A 14,553-nucleotide genomic window follows, 5' to 3' on the forward strand; every position below is an offset into this window, starting at 1 on the left:
GCATTTGTTGGGAGACCCTCATGAAGACCAAGCTGCACTTCTGCTACATATATGCAGGGTCCCTAGGTCCAGCTGATGCTTGCTCTTTGGTTGGTGGTTCAGTCTTTAGATGTCCCTAAGGGTTTAGGTTCCTTGACTCTGTAGTCTTCCTGTGGAGTCCTTTCGTTCCCTCAATCCTTCTCCTAACTCTTCCATAAGAATCTTGAGCTCCATCTAATTTTTGGCCGTGTGTCCCTGAATCTATTTTCATTAGCTGTTGGATGGAGCCTCTCAGAGGACAGTTATGCTATGCTCCTCTGTGCAAACATAACAGAGTATCAGTAATTGTATCAGGGATTCATTTTTCCCCATCGGATAGGTCTCAATTTTGGCCAGTCATTGGTTGTCCATTCCCTCCATCTCTATAATGTCTTTGTCCCTGTACATCTCCTAGGCAGGACACATTTGGGGTCAATGGTATTGTGAGTGGGTTTATTTACATTTCAGTCATTTCCCCATCTTGGTCCCCCCTCCCACAGTTTCTCATCCCATTACTCCTGCCCTAGCCTCTTAGACGGTGATCTCCCCACAAGTCTCCCCCGATTCCACGCAGCCTCAAGTCTCTCAAGGATTAAGCACATTTTCTCCCATTAAGGCTTGACCAGGCACACCTTTGCTGTATTTGTGCATGGGCCTTGAATTGGCCCGTGTATGCTCCAGATTGGTGGCTCAGTCTCTGGGAGCTCCCCGGGGTCTGGGTAAGTTGAGACTACTGGTTTCCCTATGAGGTTGCTCTCTCCTTCACCTTCTTCGACCCTTCCCCTAATTTAATCATAGGGTTCCCAACAACAGTTCAATGATTGGGTGTAAGTTTCTGCTTCTATCTCAGTCAGCTGTGAGTAGGACCTCTCAGAGGACAGTCAAGCCCAGCTCCTATCTGTAAGCACATTAAAGCATCAGTAATAGTGTCAGGTCTTGGTGCCCTCCCATGAGGTAGATCCCATGTTAGACTGGTCATTGGACCGTCTTTTCTTCAGTCTCCTCTCCATTTTTGTCCCTGCAGTAGATTTAGACTGAAACAGTTCTGGGACAGAAATTTGGATTAGTAATCCTGGCCCTCTGTTTAAGGCCCCATCTATCTACTGGAGGGGGATTCCTCAAGTTCCCTCTCCCCAATGTTGGGCATTTTGGCTAAGGTTGCCCCCAACTCTAAGGTCTTTAGAGTCTCTCACCTCCCCAGTCTTTGGTATTTAACTAAGAGATTCTTCTTTATATATTACCTTCAAAATTAGTATGGCCAAATTCAAATTTAAATTTTTCTAATTACATAAATTATAATCCATTTCCTTAACTTGCTTTTATCTCTATTGTTTCATCTTACCTTTCATTTCAACCTGTTGTTTTATTCTTATATCACAAACATGCTTTTAAAACATCACTCTATCCGATTCTTAAATCTAAATTTTACTTTTTTAGAATTTTATGCATGAGTACTATATTTGTATTTACATTATTTCCACTCTTCCTTCTTCACCCCCTCTATCCTCCCATATCAAGTCTTTCTAGTTCTTTACTTCTTTTAAAATTATTGATATATGTACACACACACACACACACACACACACACACACACACACAACATTGAGTCCATTTAATGTTACTTGCATATATCTAGCACAGACCCCGTAGGATTGACTAGCCTAAAGAGGGGTTTATTTGACCCTGTAGAAAACTGATTCTCAGTATCTCAGCTCTTAACCTAGGAATGAGGCTCTGTGAGATTTCTCATCCATGTTATAATGTATAGTGGTTTGAATGAGAATTGTCTTTATTGGCTTATATGTTTAAATACTTAGTCCCTAGTTGAAGGAATTGTTTGGGAAGGATTAGAAAGTATAGCATTCTTCGAAGTAGTACATTGCTGGAATAAACTTTAAGGTTTCAAAACTCTACAACATTTCCAGTTCTCTCTCTCTCTCTCTCTCTCTCTCTCTCTCTCTCTCTCTCTCTCTCTCTCTCTCTCCTCCCCTCCCTCCCCTCCTCCCTCTTCCTCTTCCTCTCCCTCTTCCCTCCCCTGTCTCCTTCCACTTTTTCAATGCTCTTTGAGATTGTCCCATGATATAAGCTCTCATCTACTGCTCTAATGCCACGTCTGCCTGCCTGCTACCATGCTTCCTACCAATATGTTCATGAATGAAGCCTATGAAATTGTAAGCCCCCAATAAATTATTTCTTCTATAATTTGCTTTGGTCATGGTATCTTAGCATAGGAATAGGATAGTAACTAACTACATGACAATTGATACTAGTATTATGTAGTCCTTTCTTAAGGCAATTATATTGTTGACATTTTATAGGTACAGCTTCCCTACCACTAGACAGAAGACCCTACATCACAATAGACTTCCTGGTCCTCTAGATTTTACAATCTTCCTGCCAGCTCTTCCAGGATGTTTCTTGAGCCTTAGGAATAGGAGTTGAGGTTTACATTTATATTTTTAATTTAGGCACCCTGATATCAGTGGTCAGTTATCCTCTGAATTTTTATCACTTCTGCTTTTCTGTTATAACCTTCATCTGCTGCAAAAACAAGCTTCATTGATGAAGAATGATAGCTACATTTATCTATGGTTATAAGGACAAGTATTTAGGTTGCAATTAGAAATTACTCTGATTTAGTATAGTGGCTATCAATTGTTCTAGGGTCCATGACAAAACGTAATAGGTACATAATAATGATTATATTATTAAAGTAAATATAATTTTATGAATATGACTCCTTTTGGAGGTGAAAGTTCATTTACTCTTAAGTGCAATTTAATTTAATATAAGTAGACACTGGATGTCTGCCTACTATAACTCCACCAAGATGGTAAGGCAAATTCCTATCAGGAGGCTAAATTTAGAAAAATAGCATGTAAATTTGAAATATGAGATATAGGAACTCCAGTGTTAAGAGTATATAAGAAATCTTGGCACAAGGGCTAGTTACAAAATCCCTGAGCATTGCATAAAGCAAAAATAATAAGACCCAACTCACTATTTCCCTTTCATTCAAATAATAATTATCTCAATTATACCATAGTAACCTCTTTTGCACTCTCCTAAGATGAGAATCTAAAAGAAGGAAATTAGTCAAATTGAGTGTCATCTACTAAATGAATTTAGGCACATCATTTCTCCAGGAATGATGAACACAGAAAAATAAAATTGAGAAAGATGTTTTCCTACCTGACCCCGTTTTCCAAATTCAAGTGAAAAAGAAATTCAGCACACTAGAAGGAAATCTGCATGAATTTAAGGTTCTCACTTTTATAAATGATGGTTCTTGAAGGAAGGAGTTTGAAATAGATGAGACAATCCAGGCTATTTGCTAGAAATCTAAGAGGATGGTGGATAATAGGATTAGAGAACACAAGCCATATCATAGGAGTAATAATGTAAGTCAGGGATGACAAATAGATTTCATCTCGCCAGCCAACTGGAGCTAATTGGTTGTCAAGAACATAAAATTGAGAAACATTAGACGATGTGCCTGGGCCCTGCAGGATAGTGCTCTGTGACTGATTAGTGATGTCTGCTGAAGTACAGGCATGCTAGCTTCTAGCAACTAATGTCTCTATTCCATGAGCAGTGGCTGTCTGACTTGTTTGCTTGACTGATTATTTCACAGTGTATTGGGATCCACATTGTTGTTAATACTCTCTGGTTATATCTCTTTGCTCTCACAGTGATTATTCTTCCTTGACTATGGCAAACTGTAATTGAGATTTTTAATTATCTCTATACCAAGCATAGTATTTTCCATATGTTTAGTATGTTTCTAGCATTTAGTTTTAACACCCCAACCATTTTATTAACAAACAAGTATTTTGGTTCCAGTCTGGACAAAGTAACACCTATGTCATATGCACTCAGAATTAACCAGACCCATGTTTATAGGGAATCTCTTCACTCCTTTCATATACAAAGGTCATAATCATACTATTTTGGCAACTTAGTGGTACCTGCTATGGATGATGGATATGATCTCTTATCTTTAAACCTATCTAATTTTTTACTTTCCTGCTGTCATTTATAACTCCAGCTTGTGGGTTTGGGGGCTAAAACTTGTTCTTGCAGATAGCTTAATTTAAATTATATATCCATATGATGAAATAGTCATATCTTATGACTTTGAGATAAGAATGTTGACTTACAATTTGTTCATAATATTTTCCTTAAGCTATACACAATGTCCATAATTTTTGTGTTTGTTTTCTGTTTGTTTCCTTTTTTTGTTTTGTTTTTTGTTTTTTGATCTGAGAAGAAGAGGTAACTATTTTCTGTGACTCTTTCTGCTTACTGTGAAACACATTTCCAGAAGTGTAATTTATCCTGTTTTCAGTGCCTGATAATGACTCATTGAGATTGAGGAAATATTAGTATGATTAGATAGAGAGGGGGAATATGGCAAGACACGGGACTTATCAACTATTCCCAGTAATTTAACAAATTTCCACACTTTGTCTTGTGCTTGAAATACATAATGCTGAGTCCCTGGGATACAGCCCACTTCTCACGATGCTCTGGTTATCATGTGGAACAAACAGACAGACAATGGTGACAGGTGAAATTGCAGTTCATGAACTGTAAACAAGTCTCTTGGGTTTCATTTGGAAGAGATACTGTTTTGCTTAAACTAGATGGCCCAGTAGGAAAAGGTAATGAACACATCACTGGCTGAAAGAAGAATTGGGAGTAGAAATGAATAATTTAGTGTCATCAAATATCAACCTTGTAACCTTAGAAAGAGCAGTGGTCTGAACACTCAATTCTCTCCCATTTAAATAACCCCTAGTTAAAAGCATTAAGAACTGAAAATTTTGAAAGGCTCGAAGGAGTCCATACCATCATAAGTGGGAGGTATATACTTACAAAAGATTTCTGAGAAATAAAGTTATTAGCTAGTGAAAATATAGGTATTATAAACACATTTTAGTAAGTGAAAGGAAACATATAAGGTCTGGTTTTGTTATTTATCCATGATAAAACAATCAGAAGGTAGAGAAGTGTAGGAATAGTATATGATTATTGTCATGCTAAAAAAGAGCCAAGTTTGTTCTTCTATAAATCTAATCTACCTCTTACAGAATAAATCAATAATCCAACATAATTTAAGAACTACTGTGTTGATATCAACTACATAAGTGAACCCAGATTTTATCTTCCTCCTATCATCTTGTTCTCCACAAGAAAGTATTTTGACAAACTTACAGAAATAATGCAAGCCTGATATTCAAATGACTCAAATAAAATTCGTGTTTGGTCTTAGCATTGTTAAAAAAAAATACCTTTAATAAGAAGTTTTCTGTGAGTCTGTGTTTCCTAGTAATGTTACAAGATCTGCCCATAAACTCTCCCCAATATGACTGCCTAACAAAATAACTGAACAAGGATAAAAGTAGACATGCCAAAGTAGACAGTAGAAAGCCACGAAGACTCAACCCTACACACACACACACACACACACACACACACACACACACACACACAGGCAACTAGAGAATGCTAAAAGAGGGAGAAAGAAGAGTACATCAATTGGTTCTCCAATTGATTTTAATAAATGATCAGTCTTAAAAATATACATAGAAGTAAAGTCATACAGAGAGCATATTACATTTGGGAATATGTATATATATGCAAATGCATGTCGCTTCAATTAATGAAAAGGAGGCCATGAATTTGAAAAATAGAATGAATAGGGTTAGATGGAAGAAAGGGAGCAATGATGCAATTATATTATAATTTCAAAAATAAAATAGTGGATACTATTATACTTTATAAAATGAAATATATAGTGCCTGTTCATAATAATATTTATAACAGTTTCATAGTAACATTTCAATTTGAGAAAACTGGAAAAAGTTTCAGGTAGCAGCAGTAGGATTTTTGTTTTGTTTTGTTTGTTTGTTTGCTGTTGTTATGAAGGAAGTTATCTGACCAGGATTGCATTTATCTAATCAATTCCAGGTTATGATATTTTCTGCACAATATTAATTTACTAGCAATTGCAATATTTTTAAACCAGGATTTTAAAATAATATATCTAATACATACATATATATATATATATATATATATGTACTCAAAGTGTATTAGTAGACCAGGGATGCTATAAAATGATGCATACTAAGCCACAAACAGCATGTCTTGATAGCTTGATGTCATGAGTTTCTCACACTTCTAGAAGCTAGAAATTGGAGGTCATGCTGTCAGTTTGGTCAGGTTATTGAAAGGGAAGTCTTCTTGGCTTTCAGAACAGACATCTTCCCTGTGTATCATCACAAGGTTCCACATTTGTGCAGATGGAAAGGAAAAGAGAGAGGGAGAGACTTGAATACTCTAGAATGTCTTCTCATAAGAACATAAATTAATCTTAAAGACTTTTTTAAATGGACAACCTTCAACCACAACCCCAGTAGGTTCCCTGTGTTAGAGAGTTAAAAACATTCATATCACTTCAAATTATAACTGTTCAAAATGTATTTTTAAATGAGATTAGCAGAAAGTGTCAAAATAGCAGAGAGAATACAGACACAAAGTTGTGTAGCCTACATTAAATGTTACTTTTCTTGAGAAACTCAATTTCAGATTGGTTTCGGGAAAGTCGGTTTTCTGAGAGTCTTAGAACACAGCACGGTGATTACATTTATAACTGTAGAATCTGATTCCTGAACTATAATCTCATTGGCTTCCACTGCTTACAAAGGCTAAGCCTGTGGACCGACAAAGCATGGAAAACCTCTAATGGCATCATGTTTGACTGTTCAGAGTACTGACTGCATCAATGTTGAGTTACATGGCCACCAAGAAATCTAATTAGATCATTCTTGGGTGGCTTGGGGACTTTGATTGCAGAATGGCTGAGTGGTTATTTCCCGATTGAAGACAAGCAATAGGGATTAAAAGAAACCCAGGCTCATTTATTCTGACTAGCTTTAAAATAATGGAAAGGAAAATGTGTTCACAGCAAAGAAATCCACTGCACCTCTGGTCCGTTTCTTTTCACCTTCTTCTTACCATCATGACTCCTAGTCAGAAGGAAAAGAACAAGTTAAAAAGACTCAGGAGCTTAGATAATAGGGAGCCAGGCAGCTAAAGGTCATTATGCTACAGGTGAGGAACACATTTACCTTCCTTATTTTGCAAGAGAAAGACCATGATGTCCTTCAGTGATGAATAAAAACCTTTGCTTTGTCCAATTAATAAACCAAGTGAGTGGAGAATTTAAAGCAACAAGCAAGCCCAGAGTCAGCTCTGTCACCAAGAGTCTGAATCTGCCACAGAATTCTGCAGGAATTTGGGAGTGGCTCGAGAAATCAGCACTACACAAACATTTGCCATTTGAAGCTCTCAAATTGATACAGAAAACACTGTCTGTGTTCTAGCACTGAGAAATAATTCCTTGCATCGTGACCCAGATTTCAATCCCTCTAGTCCCTTTCCTTCTCTAGAAGAACACAGTAGGTAAAGCCTCCAGATTGTTTTTAATAAGTGGAAGCCAGTCGGCTGGTGGTAGTCCTTTATATGTTGCCGTATTTGAGAACATTGCCATTAGCATTGCTTTAAAAAATCTTCTGTGAAAACAAAATCATTTCTAACACTATTGATGCTGAGAAGACAGGTATCTTCCCAATGCCCCTTAAATAATCCTTGCCCAGTTTGGGCTGGCCACCTGAGCCTCTCTCTCAGAGAGATCCATGCTAAACCTCCTGCTTTAGCAAGGTTACGTTGGACAAAAGATCTTGCTGCACCAAATTTGTGTTCCTTTGTTGCAATTGCCTCTCTGCAGCAGTGGTTACCAAATGAGTAATCTGTGTCCCCAGACAGTGGATGGTGGCTTTTGCTCACCAGGATGAACATCCCTTCAAAGCTGGTGTGAAAGAGAGGAACAGAAAGCAGTGGTTGAGCTCTTGACCTTGCCAAGTCTGGTCTGGTAGGCATCGAAGCGAAAGACTGGCTTAATTAATTGAGAAATTAAGGTTATCATCAAATCCCAATGGAAATGAAAGACATTGGTCAATATCTATTGATTTTGCTTTCCTAGGATTTAGACCCGTCCAATATAGCTCAGACATTCTTTCTTTTGGCCTATTTTCTTTGGTTCAGACTTAACCCTTAACATGTTTTTTTTAATGCCTTCATTTAAAAAGCAGTTACATTCTAAAGTGGGAAAATTAAGTGTATTTTGCCTTTGGGGTTGCAGTGTTTCTTTAGAAATAGAAGATCATGATTATTTTAATGCCTGATCTTCTGTAATAATTCTTTTCATGGATCTTGCCTCATTGGACACTAAAAGCAGCCCTGAAAAAAATAGAACCTTCAAGAATTTATAATTTTTTTTCAAATTGTACAAACTGAGCCTCAGGATATTGCAGAGAAGAGTCTCACTCATGAATGATCCTGTCAGGCTCGGATCTGAGATTTCAGAGCTCAGGACCCGCCAAGAGAACCATGTGGAGAGATCAGACGAAGACATACGTAGGTTATTTATTGAATGCTTCCATTTTCCTAAGCTATGAGTTTAGTACATATTAACCATTGCAAATGTCAAAGCTAGCTTGTCATTGCTCTTATAGGCTTGTACTCCCCTGCCCCCTCAGAGAGTAAAATAAGAAAGTCAAAAGACTCTTAAGATTTTCAATTTCTTGTTTATTGTAGTTATTTTTATCATGAGGACTAGCCATTTTATCTAGAACGATTGACTGCATATACAGTAATATAATGAAACCTGGGAACCTGAGCTTCTTCATATTCAGCGCAGCTTCACAGGGTTTGCCAAAACCTGGAGATAAGTGATGGTTAGCGGCTAACCCTCTGGAAACAATGAGCATGAGGTACTGTCAAAAGGAAAGTGTGAATTATAGACAGCTGAAGGAAAAGTATGTAGGTTTGCTTGGATCTAGGCTCTAATGACTGTGGGCAAGTTAGGGAAGAAAGGAGATATCAAGTACCCCAGAGACAAAGAATCAAAAAGCCTCTTCCTAGTCCTCACATTACTTAATGCAGCCTGTTAAACAGACACATCAGACAAAGGCAAACTCTCTTCTGGAGTCCTTGTTCAAGACATCTGGGCAGAGTCTGACCATTTTTCCATGTAAGGCATTTTGCAGAATTACAAACCATGGTTTGGAAAGCGCTGCTGTTGACAATGGGGGGCAGGAGGGCACTGATTGCTTGTGATTAGGCATCTGCTCCTAATTCACACACTGATGAATTTAGCTCCAAGAATTAGTTTGAATACCCAGACGCGTTGCTTACCATAGAGTTCTTGATAAACATGAGAAGCGGGGAGGAACGAGAAGAGGGTGGGATAAGGAAAGGCATTACTCTCCCGAGCCCATTCTACCTAACTGCATGCTGCAGAGTTTGAGGTCCTGACATTTTACTTTCTGCATCTACACACGTCATAGACTGCACGGACTGAATTTATTTTTGCTCCCTGAAGTACATCCACCTCTTCCTGGTATCCACAGGCCTTGTTGGTTCCAGGATGGGCTTGCCTAAATTACCTCCATCATATCTATTTTCCCAAACTCCCTAACTGTTTCTCACGTTGAATTACCTACTTTGCCAGGGGGAGATCTGGTCCTAGGCGAACTTGTTTTCTCCTTCTTTAAGCCACAGAAGAAGGGGGCCCTCTTAGAAGGGGGGCCCTCTACAATGGGTTTTACTACCATAGGTTTTCTGGGTCATGTGTTTGTGTCCCCACATATTCTCTTCTTCATCCAAACGATTGCAATTTAAGCCATTCACATTCAGCATCCTTGTATCTTTCTTCCTCTACCTACCCCTGCATTGAAAATACATAGGTAGTGCAGTGTCTTTGCCGGAACAACTTCACAAATATTCCATTAATAAATACACCAGTACTATTCAAAGAACACCCTTCCCCCGCTACTTTTGTCCCATTTCTCTTCTCTAAATCGTTTTATTTTCTTACCTCGTTTCCTTTTCTCACTAAGCTACACTTGATTTGAATGGCTGTCAGGGGAAATACAATGCTTGCCACTGGAACCTGTTTGGCATCCACCTGAGCCCATTTTCTCCACATCTGTCACCATCTGGAAGGATACCCAGTGATTTCAGGCTGTGTGGACTTTATGAAAATGGAAACATGTTGGAGAGTCCCAGAGGGCTAAGCCATTTTAAGAGCCCTTGTGAGATTTAGAGGGGAAGGGATTCTTTTTTTGGCAAGGAGTCTAAGAATTAGGTTACATTCTAAATTAAGTAGGGCAAAATTTGTCATATATGGCCCAGTTCTGTACTTAGAAACTCACTGTGTGTGAGTACACATGCACATTCTCTCTCTCTCTCTCTCTCTCTCTCTCTCTCTCTCTCTCTCTCTCTCTCTCTCTCTCATGCTCATTCTAATTTGAATTTACATAACAGAACAGCATACGAATTTACCTTTGATAGTAGTAAAGTTCTTTCATGGATATTATATTTTATAGAAATGAGACAGCATAGTTGTGATCATGGCTATTTTATTGATACAAAATAAAAAGAATTCAAGATGGTGGCAAACAATATGATGCTGAATTCAACTCCTAGAACCCCCGAGTTCTTCTACGGAAACTTGGGTAGGAGTCAGTTTCTCCCATTGGAAAATGAGGTCGTTGACTGATCTCCAGGAAGATAATTCTCCTACTTCCCTTGTTGATGGATAGCTTTTTAAAGGTCTGAAACGATTGGTCTGGCTAGGGCCTATAGCTAACACGTCTAACAATTATAAAGAGCTATCAAATGATGCTTAGGTCGCTGTGCCATGGCACACATCCGGAGGGAAATGGTGTGCTAAATTCTCCTGACTTTCACATGCACGAGGCAGAAGTTGAGGACTATCTACTCCACTGCCTGCAGTTCTGCTCCCAGGTTTTTGTTTATGTGGGTTTTATGAAAGTCACTCGGACTTATTGAAATGATTTACAAGGATCTTCCTGTACCTGCAAGAGGCTATAAATAACCTGAGTTTAGCAGTGATGGGAGTATTTGGCAAGCAAGGGATTTCAAATGGATATTTGAATCTGCAGAACTAGATAGAGCTTTTCAGAACTGTGTGACTTCACCTGAGTAGATACATCTATTCCTATTCCTAAAACTTAGATTGAGTTTAGAATGAAGGCAGAGCCAAAACCCACCGGATATATAGCCTGCGGGTCTGGGAAGTGCCTGTGCTTCCTAGGGAATAGGAGAAGCAACTAGCAAACCTATATTCTTGAAGCTGCAGTTGAACAGTTGAAGATCCTCTGTGGGTTTGCATTCCCGAAGAAGCTGTGTAGGCTGAAAAAGGAAAAAAAAGTCACTGTGTTTGGAGATTTCAAGAACTTTTGTTATCTAGTCACGCAAAGGTATTTTTTCTATTATGCCTTGTCAGGATGGAAAACCTCAGTCACGGAATAGTATGCAATCATGTCTGATTGCCAAGTAGTCACTGTGAGTGAAGTAAGCAGGTTGTATTAGTGAATGATTGCTGTTTTGAAAATGTAGTTAGAGTCACAGGTAAGGTCCTTCTTCAGTCCTTCTTAAGACCACAGCATGGATAGAATTCCTGTACCACTTAGGTATGCAACTGTTCTTCCAGATCCTTTAGACATGTTGTAGAGCCACTGCAGGTGCAAATAATGGGGAGTGTAAGACGGGGGGCAGTGTGAGAATGCATAGGACTGGTGAATGTGATAACAATAAGCATGTGTTGTGCTTGATTCTACATGTTTAACTATAACTCCCCAAAGAGTGACATGTGAATGGTCTCACTTGCAGGTCTCAGGGGAAGGCATTCTAGAGTTATTGATGCACTATGCTTCTTCTTATTTCAGACTACCATAATCAATATGCTTAGCCCTCTTCCTGGCCTCCTCTCTTTCTCAACTTTCACAAGAATAGGCCCTTGAACATTTTCTTAACTGGTCTCTACTTCCAAATTTCCAATAATTCGACAAACCCAAAGACATGATGCTTCATTGAGCTTGTAATGGATCTCTATACATACTCCTTATTAAAAAGCTGACTCTATGTCTTACACATCTCATTGCCCCTTTGTGTGCAGAGAGTGCCTCACGGTGAGATGAATATAGGTTCTCAAGTCAGAGACAGCTGGTGTTCAAATGCCAGCTCATCGGTTTATTAATTATATGGACATGAGCATCCACACTGAGATCAGTGTTCTCTGCTATAAATTGGGGTTAACAATTCATCCTGGGCCTATTAATATAATTAAATGAGAATTGAATGGAATTCTGTCCACCATCTAACAGTCACTTACAGGATGGGGAGGAGGAAGATGCCTTAGTCAGCAACTAAGTTGTAAATTGCAGAGATGACTTATGAACCTCAGTTATTGATCATAAAATAATAGTACTAACACAAATGGGAGCTTCCGTTATTGACTAAGGAGAAGAGTTCATTGCAGGAGGAACACTGATTGGCGTGTGTACTTCTTCCCAAGAATATGTCTAGCTAAGCTCCACAAATCAATATACCTTGGCACCACCTCCATCTTTGAAGAACAAAACATGAGTATAACATGCTCAAGTTTCTCATAAGATAGGTCCAGTTGTTATCTTGTTAAGAAATATAATAACAAGTACTAGCATAAAATGTTACACAAGACTAGATTGACTATAAGAAACAAATTGACTATAAAGAAACAATGCACACATTTAAAGATCCTACATTTGTACTTAATCATATTGATCCTTGTTTTTGTTTGAAATGTATACCCTCAAGGCAAAATATACTAGCTGCTTGAAATAAATTAAGAGGGATTCACTTTTATTATGGACACAGTTTCTTTTTGGACAAGCTATTTAATGTTTTTTGGCTCCTCTGTCCATCTATCTAAACATTGTGAGTAACGGTGGTCCTACCTCATAGGTTCACGGTAGAAAAATAGGGGAATGACACACATCAGGGCTCCCAAGAATAGACATTCTCCAGAAGGAGTAGGTGTTGCATCCCCTTCTGTGGTTGCAATGGCTTTGTGAGTCCTTGGGACACAATGTCTTATCACCTTTTGGTCAGAGGAACTGGATTGGCAGATTTCAAGCTGAGAGACACAGGCTCAACTTCTTTCAGTTTTTGAATCCAGTTGACTTCTATGGAGAAGGGAAGCAGTTCAGCGCAGATTGTCAGTTGTTTGGGACGCATAAATGAATAGGATATGTCATATCCCTTCCTGCATGTCCCCGTGTGTGGCACCCATGGCAGAAACTTCAGCAAGAGAGGGCAAGGACAGAGCCAAAGCAAATGTCAGTCTCACCTCTTCCACAACACTCTTTATTGAGATAACCTTCGGTGGCCATTCATGAATATCACCTCTTAAAGAAGCATCAGCTGACCTATTCTTGCTCTATTGGGTGGTGAAGAAATTATGATATGCAAATCTCTTTTCTGCTCCACATCTCCTGATGCTCTTCAGCCTCTTTTAAACTCACAGTGTTCCTCATGTGAGTCTCCCCCTCACTCGCCTCTGTCTGTTCTTCACTCTCTTCCTTGCAATCTCAAGGATGTATGTACACTCTCCATATATATGTTGTGGTGAAAATAATGGTATTTTTAAATTTATCAGATGTCAAGTTTATGTATCAAAATAAATCTATACCTTTAACATTATAGAAATGATGTAATGGGAATGTTTTCTGTGCATGACCAAAGGTTGTGCAATGCTTCTTCATCCTCTTTTATATCCTTGATAAATAATAGTTTATCTTTATCTGTAACATGTGTCACTCCTGTTTTGTTAGAGCGCTCTGCTTCAAACAATGACATTTTAAATATAAGACTACACAACAATCTTTACGATAATTAACCTTTCTCTGTGACATTTCATTGGATGTCTAATTAGCAGTAACATTTGGTTGTTTGCCACCTGAAACTTAAGAGGTCTGCAAGCTTCAGAAAAGTGAGCTTGCTTAAACAATTGGTCATCGTAATGAGAATTTCTGTCTTTAGAATCTCTTCTCCTTTGCCCTGCTTTGCCATTCCTTTGACCCCATCAAGGACAATTTTCAACTTTCTTGTTTGTGCTGTTTTTTCTAGTAAGAAGTAAAATACTCTTCTTTTATAACTTTTACTTGGAGGTGACATTGTTTTTCTTTTGGCCAATTATGAAAAGTTCATCCAAGCTCCACTTTCCTGTAGCCAAGGGAAATCCTCAGCACCTCGTCTAGTAAAGCAGAGCAGTTCATTATCAAAGTAGGAAAAAATATCCTCTCATAACATTACACCGTATTTCCTTTCACTTTACATTATGGGCTATTTCACTTCTTAGTAACCTTATTCACACAGACATTTATGTTATGGGTATTGATATGGAATAATATTATGCAAATCATTGAATATTCACACATTTATTATTTAAGCTTTTCTACCCATTACTTTCATATCAACTTTAAATGGGGAAAAGAGAAATAAGACTGTTATCATGCCAAGTATTTTAAAAGCATTAATTTGTGTAATTCCACAATAATCCTGTAAGGTAGCATTATTATTCTCATTTCAATAAGACATAACATTATACTCAGAGTCTTA

This window comes from Rattus rattus, chromosome 11 (assembly GCF_011064425.1).
Source record: "Rattus rattus isolate New Zealand chromosome 11, Rrattus_CSIRO_v1, whole genome shotgun sequence".
NCBI classification, from domain to species: domain Eukaryota; kingdom Metazoa; phylum Chordata; class Mammalia; order Rodentia; family Muridae; genus Rattus; species Rattus rattus.